At 44.0% G+C, this 6,636-nt stretch overlaps 1 protein-coding gene across 3 annotated transcripts in view; it reads right to left on the bottom strand.

The window, feature by feature from the left end:
• Window positions 1-6,636, bottom strand: part of AP1B1 (adaptor-related protein complex 1, beta 1 subunit) — a 48,149-nt gene that overhangs the window by 30,067 nt on the left and 11,446 nt on the right. The window contains exon 1 of one of the 3 annotated variants that reach the window (XM_014542503.1): window positions 4,767-4,791. The exons of the other annotated variants lie outside the window; for them this stretch is intronic. The gene's annotated coding sequence lies outside the window, so the exon portion shown is untranslated. Of the gene's footprint in view, window positions 1-4,766; window positions 4,792-6,636 lie in introns of those variants that run through there. 3 annotated transcript variants of the gene reach the window in all.

Below are 6,636 nucleotides of genomic sequence, written 5' to 3' on the forward strand. Positions count from 1 at the left end.
TTTTCTTCTGAGTGCACATAAAGCCATTTCCTCAGAGAAACCTCACCAACCTAGAGATTCTTTCTGGAGTTCTGAAAATGAGCAAATGAACTCAACAAGATAAGGGGATATCTACCACACAATAAAGGGCTGCATGGCTTCAGAAGTCACAGACTTGAAAGCATAACTGGTAGAGGCACCCAGAACAGGACAGTACCTGTGTAACTCAAGGTGAAGTTTAGTCTAAGAGGCACCAATGAAGGCAAACGGGGCTAAGAACCACAGGCCAAAAGAATCACAGAAAGTAAGAGACAAACCCCTCCCATGTTAAATCTAGAAGGAAGTCCAAGTGGACCAGGCAAAAGCTACCTTAGATGTCTAACTTCAGCACTGTCCAGAAACCCCCCTTCCCCAGCAGAGGGGGCTGAGATGGCTTTCCCCTGATCTGCAGGCTCAACTCTGTATTCGGAGCATTCAATTCCCAGAACATACCCTGCCGGTGCTGAATCGGTGTTATACGCCACCACCCAGGAGGAGGAAAGGGAGGGAAGTTTGGGGGATTAAACAAAGCAACAGAGTTTCAGGGTCAGTCAGGTCAAACCACCATAGCTGCTGATACCCTGACAGCATTGAGCTTTTGAGGACATTTCCTTTTACAGGTGCTAAGCAACTATGCACTCACAAACTCAAACTGCTGCCCGGTGTACTGCCTGCCACTTCTCTGCAGTATCTATTTCGCATATTCCTCTGCAGAGGGCCCGATGGGACTGGTGATGCAGAAACTGTATCCCTCTGAAGTTGTTTTATATACAGGAAATTAAAGCAGAGGAGGAAGGGGAGGTGGGGAGAAATGAAAATGCGTTTGCAAAGCTATCCCAGGACACTGATTCAAAAACCTCATTTCACTGGGAAAGATCACCTGCGCCCTGTGGATCTACGGAGAGTGGCTATCTCACTGTGTCCTTTCACTGCAGTTGCGTCTTGGATGTCAGTGCAGGGGAGATTTTTCATTCTCTCTGCAGGAACGGAAAAAACCCTACAGTTCAGTCCTAAAGGAGCTCAGCCTTGTAGATGCCACAGAAAAGACTGCTGGCACCGCTCAGCTGTCACCACACATCACTGGAGGCCAAACGGGCCAAGACCTTGTTCTTTGATGAATCTGATTGTGTACAGGAGCCACAATTGAAAGCAGGCAGCCCACTGAGGCCAGAGAGAGCTTAGGGTTTGGATTCCATCTTTGGAAGTGGTGGGGCGCATTCAAAAGCAGTAATTGGAGGGAATTTTTGGTTGGGAAACTGCTCTGGCCAGTGTGATGAGTCACTTTTGCTAAGACAGCATTCTGGGCCGGGATACTCCTCAACCGCAGCATCTACAGGCCAAGGAATAGCTCACAGGGATGGCACAGTCCAAATTAGAAGAGGAGCACACCTGGAGGACTGGTTTTGTCTTTCAGGAGCAACTGAAAGACACGTAAGTGTGCACACCCATCCTTGGAAGATGACTTTGAACCCATAATCACAGGACCAGTTCCTGTTAATCTCACTTTTTAAAAAAATCCTTTGACATGCTTGCTTTCTCCTGCCACTAGCTTTTAAAAAAAGGAACTGAGAAATAAAATCTAAAACACAGTAGTTTTCTCTTATGTTTTCTAGAGTTATAAAAGAAGTCCTTGGTGAGAATCACTGATATATCATCCAGGGACAGAGATGTAATATAATCTAAGAGTGTAAAAATGAGGTCCTAGGAAGAAAAGGGAAGGGGGAAAACTCATAAAAATGTTCCCAGCTAGCCCTGGCTGGGGTGGCTCGGTTGGTTGGGCGTCACCCCATGCATGGAAAGGTTGCCAGTTCAATTCCTGGTAAAGGCACATTCATGAGCTGCGGGCTTGATAGCCGGTGGGGTGTGCATGAGGCAGCGATCAATGTTTTGCTCTCGATGTTTCTCTCTCTCTCTCCTTCTCCCTTCCTCTCTTTCTCTAAGACTCAATAAAAAATATTTTTAAAAAAAATTCCCAGCTAAAGATTGGATTTTTAAATTTTATTTTAGCCACTGGAGTTAGGGTTAGGTTTAAGAAAAAAAGAAAGCCTTCACATATCTAAATGTAATTTTATTAACTAGAGATAAAAAACATCTGTGTTTTAAGCTAATGAAATGAATTTAAATCTATAAAAAATACATTAAGAAAATGCATAGTGATATATTTCAACTAATAATAACAATAATTTTAAAAAGGGAGTACTGTACTTAAGTTACAGTTCACTTCTCTATAATTCAACTTCCCCTCCTGAAAATGGGGCATCACCACCTGCTGCTCCACTTATATCACATATTTTTTTCTGATGGGATGTGAGAATGAAAGAATACTGACACATAAACACTACAAATATTGTGGGGTTCCATTTAGTATATGAAATTCTCGAATAAGTAGGAGAGGTAAAACTAACCTACGGTGATAGAAGTCAGATCAGTGGATGCTTCTAGGAGGGAAGGACTGGCTTGAAGGGGTCACGAAAAAACTCTAGGGGTGATGGAAATTGTTTCTTGATGCTATTTTGTTGTATTGCTCCTTCAGATTCCTACTTGTTCCGATCGATGGCACACGCACTTTCTGAGCAGCACTTCAAAATGTACGAAGAAGCGGAAAATTGGGTCTCTGAATGGTCTGCCTCAAACAAGAAAAGTTCTATTGGGACGGTATCCACAAGTTACCTGAAAGATGGGGGAAATGTGTAGCTAGTGATGGACATTACTTTGAATAAAGCACTTTTGATGTTTCTCTTGAAATTATCATGTTTTCTTTGATTACAAAATATGCATTTTTAACCAGTTAATAGCTAATCCGTATTTTTAACCGGTATCCGCATTTTTAACCGGTTAACATCATACGCATACCGGTTAAAATGCAGATTAACTATTAACCAGTTAAAAATGTGGATTTTGTAATCAAAGAAAACATGTTTTTTTAAAAAAGTATAGTTTACTACCATTCCTCTTAAAAAAGAAAAACATAAATACCATGTACAAATGCACTGACTTTCCTTGAAAGGGTGAATAAGAAATGTTAACAGTGACTCCCTCCAGAAAGGAAGCTGGATTACCAAGGGATGAGTGAGAGACTGACCTTTCATCACTCACCTTTTTCTGTCTGGGGAATGTTATGTCCTGGGCCTGTATCGCTCTCTTAAAGACAATACAGCTTAGGAAACAATGGTACTTCCACCCCAAACACTGTTCCTCCCCCTGCGCTCATCCTTCAGTCTCAGCTCAAACATGGCTGCACCAGGGGGGCCTTCTCTGGACCCCAATGGCAGAGGCCTCCCAACACATGAGTCAATTCCTGTGGACTTCTTCACAGCCTCCTCACAACTCTAATTCGGAATCTGCCCTATTTAATGCTCTCTACCCAGTGACTGGAACTATGCCTGGCACATCCCAGGAGCTCACCAAATGTCTGCTGACAGAATTAATGAGAAGACAGGTTCTCAGAGAAGCTACAAAACCAAAGGCCCATAATCCATCAAGACAAGAGGACTCCCTGCTGAGTGCCAGACAACGATGACTGGACAGACCAGGAACATAAGGTTTAGCAGTGAACTTCAACAAACATGGCCAGGCTGATCCAATGCCAAGATGGCTGCCAGGAAATCTCGCTTTGCTACCAACAGCTGTGTGATCCTGGGCAAATCCCTCCATCTGAGCCTTACTGTTACCAACTGTCAAACAAGAGAATTCAACAAAATTAATGGCTTTTCAAGCCCTTCCTTGCTTTTAAACTGTTTAAAAAACAAAAGTGGGACTGCTCTGATTGATGTAGGGCGGGGGGTGGCTAGAGCCTGGCTCATTCCACTCTCCCCTTTCCTCACCTGGGCCCCAGACAACCCACTGCTCCATGGGACTGAGTTTGACACGCAGTCTATTAAATGACAGCTAAAGTCCCTCCCACACCTCACAATCTATGACAAACCTATTTCTTCATCAACGAGTGTTCTTCCTGGGTTTAAAACGAGGAAATGGACCATGATCATTCTCGGAGCATGACAAAGGACGTTTCCAAGAGGACAAGAGAAAAATTCCGAATGCCACCAGGGCCAGCAAACCCTATTAGGTCTTCAGTAGGAAGAAAAATAGTAAGAAGCCAGCCATTCCCCAAATGGCCAGCCAATGGCCCGGTGATGACTATTCAAGTCTCAGGGCAGCGATTCATGTCAGAGCAGCCCATGCCCTGCAATCGGATGAGAGGCATGACGTTGGCAGCACCAGCGCAGCACACTGCACGCTCAGTGAACTAGCAGTAAATTGACAAGGGAGACAACTGGTACTGTGAGATGAGCAGAGAAGACGTGTTAGGAAAGGCAAAGGGGAAAGAGTATTTGCCAAGCTCTGATCAGCTGCCAAGACCCATCTCTAATTCAAGGATATTCAGGCAGGGCATACTGATCCCCGGAAGCCCGCATTGGTGACTTCCAACATCAGTGTTGACAACTCTCACTTGTAAATCCTTGCCTGATGAATACCTGCTCAGAAATCTGCTCCAAGGCACATGTTAGCTCAAAGGCAGTCAAGACTAAGCTAGGAAGAGTGAATAAAATGGGCTAGGGTGGTGCCACCGTTTCTTCATTTGGAACAGAAAAGCCAAACTTGGATCATCCCACATGTTTTGTCATTTCAATTCTCAAGGGCAGAGGTTGATTTACTCCACAAATATTCCCCTATTTTGTGTCATGCTCTGGATTATGCCCTGGCCCCTATGAAGCTTAGTGTTTAATAGAGATGATGATTCTACTCACCACCCAGTAACTCTACTCACGACTCCTCACTGGTCTGATCGTCTCCTTTTAAAAAGAAAAAGGTCCTCTCAGGTAAGTACACAAATTCACTTTACAGAAACAGTGAAGGTCAACTTGAAGATTAGGCCCTAGCCGGTTTGGCTCAGTGGATAGAGCACCGGCCTTCAAACTAAAGGGTCCCAGGTTCGATTCCGGTCGGGGGCACATGCCCGGGTTGTGGGCTTGATCCTCAGTGGGGGACTTGTGGGAGGCAGCCAATCAATGATTCTCTCTCATCATGGATGTTTCTATCTCTCTCGCCCTCTTCCTTCCTCTCTGAAATCAATAAAAATATATTTTTTTAAAAACTTATGAAAAAAATAAAAGGTTGAATCAGCAGTAGAGAAACCAGATTTCAGACTTATTAACTGAGACAATGTAGTCACCAAACTCAGACAGACAGGCTCTTTCCAGTGGCTCAATAACTAGGAGAAAACAAGCTGTTCTTCTTCAGGTGTGGCACGAAATTCAGAACAAAGATGGCAATGGTAGTAGTAATGGTAAACGGATGTGCATTATGGGCTGGACACTATGTAAAGAGTATTAATAAAATCACCAGTTTACAGATGAGAAAATTGAAGCCCAGAGAGGTCATGGCATCTTTCTGGAGTCACAGAGCTAGAAAATGGTAGTGCCGACACTCTCCACCCTTGCCCCACAATGGGGTCCCACGTGTCCCGTTCTGTCAAGCGAGGCAACTCCTCCACTTTGAATGAAGCCCTGCAGAAACACACACACTCCAGGCTAAAGGGTATGTAAAATGTGTTGCCACACATCCCTATAGATTCCCTCCATTGTTGAATAACAGGTTATTTTAGGACCAGTCCATCCAGTTTGGACAGCAGAAACATCAAGTTTGGTAACGTGCCTGGTGAAAGAAAGCCTGTCTAGATGAGCTTGCCAAGATGCAGGCCTCCTGGGATTTGGGTGAAAACTGATTGGTCAAAATCAATCTCCTAAGACCCATTAGCAATTAAAGGCTCAAATAAAAAAGAAACTAAAGGCAGGCAAATGCCACATGCAAATGTTCCTATATCAGCCCTGAGTCTCTAGAACCTAATTTTAGAACCAGGTGCCAGTTCTCAACTATCTACAAGCAATAATGTGTGGAAAGAGCTGCTGTCAAGAAAAAGAAAAGTTCCTCTGGACTTGAAAAAAAAAAAAAGGAGAGGCTTCTTCTGAACAATATTTAAATTAGTCAAAAAGGGGAGAAAGAGGCCAAAGACTACAAAGCAAAGCTCAACATCTGTTTTCCCACCTATACAATGGGAACACTCTCGGAAGATCTGTCAGGGTTTGCAGTCATCCATTCAGCATGTGTAACAGTGTGGAGCACCGCCAGCTCTGAGACTGGGACTCTGCCCGCACAGGAGCATGCACACAGTAGACAAAAGAGTACAAGCCAAAGTCCCTAACATGGCTTCATGGCTCCTAAGCCCTGTATGAGATGTACACCCCCTTCTGTCTCTCTCACACATACCCTCTCCATCATTACCTCTTGGAACTCTTCTCCCCTATTCTTCCCATCACTCCCTCAGTTCCAGCCATATGGGCCTCTTCGCTGACCCTGGCACAAAACAGCTATGTTTCCAGCACAGGGCCTTTGCACACATGGTTCACTTGACCAGAGAGACTTTTTCTTCAAATAGCTTTATGACTTAATCTCACTTCTTTTTTATGCCTTTTATTTTTTAAAGATTTTTTAAAATATATTTTATTGATTTTTTACAGAGAGGAAGGGAGAGAGATAGAGAGTTAGAAACATCGATGAGAGAAAAACATCAATCAGCTGCCTCCTGCACACTCCCCACTGGGGATGTGCCCGCAACCC

This window comes from Myotis brandtii, unplaced genomic scaffold (genome assembly GCF_000412655.1).
Source record: "Myotis brandtii unplaced genomic scaffold, ASM41265v1 scaffold303, whole genome shotgun sequence".
NCBI classification, from domain to species: Eukaryota; Metazoa; Chordata; class Mammalia; order Chiroptera; family Vespertilionidae; genus Myotis; species Myotis brandtii.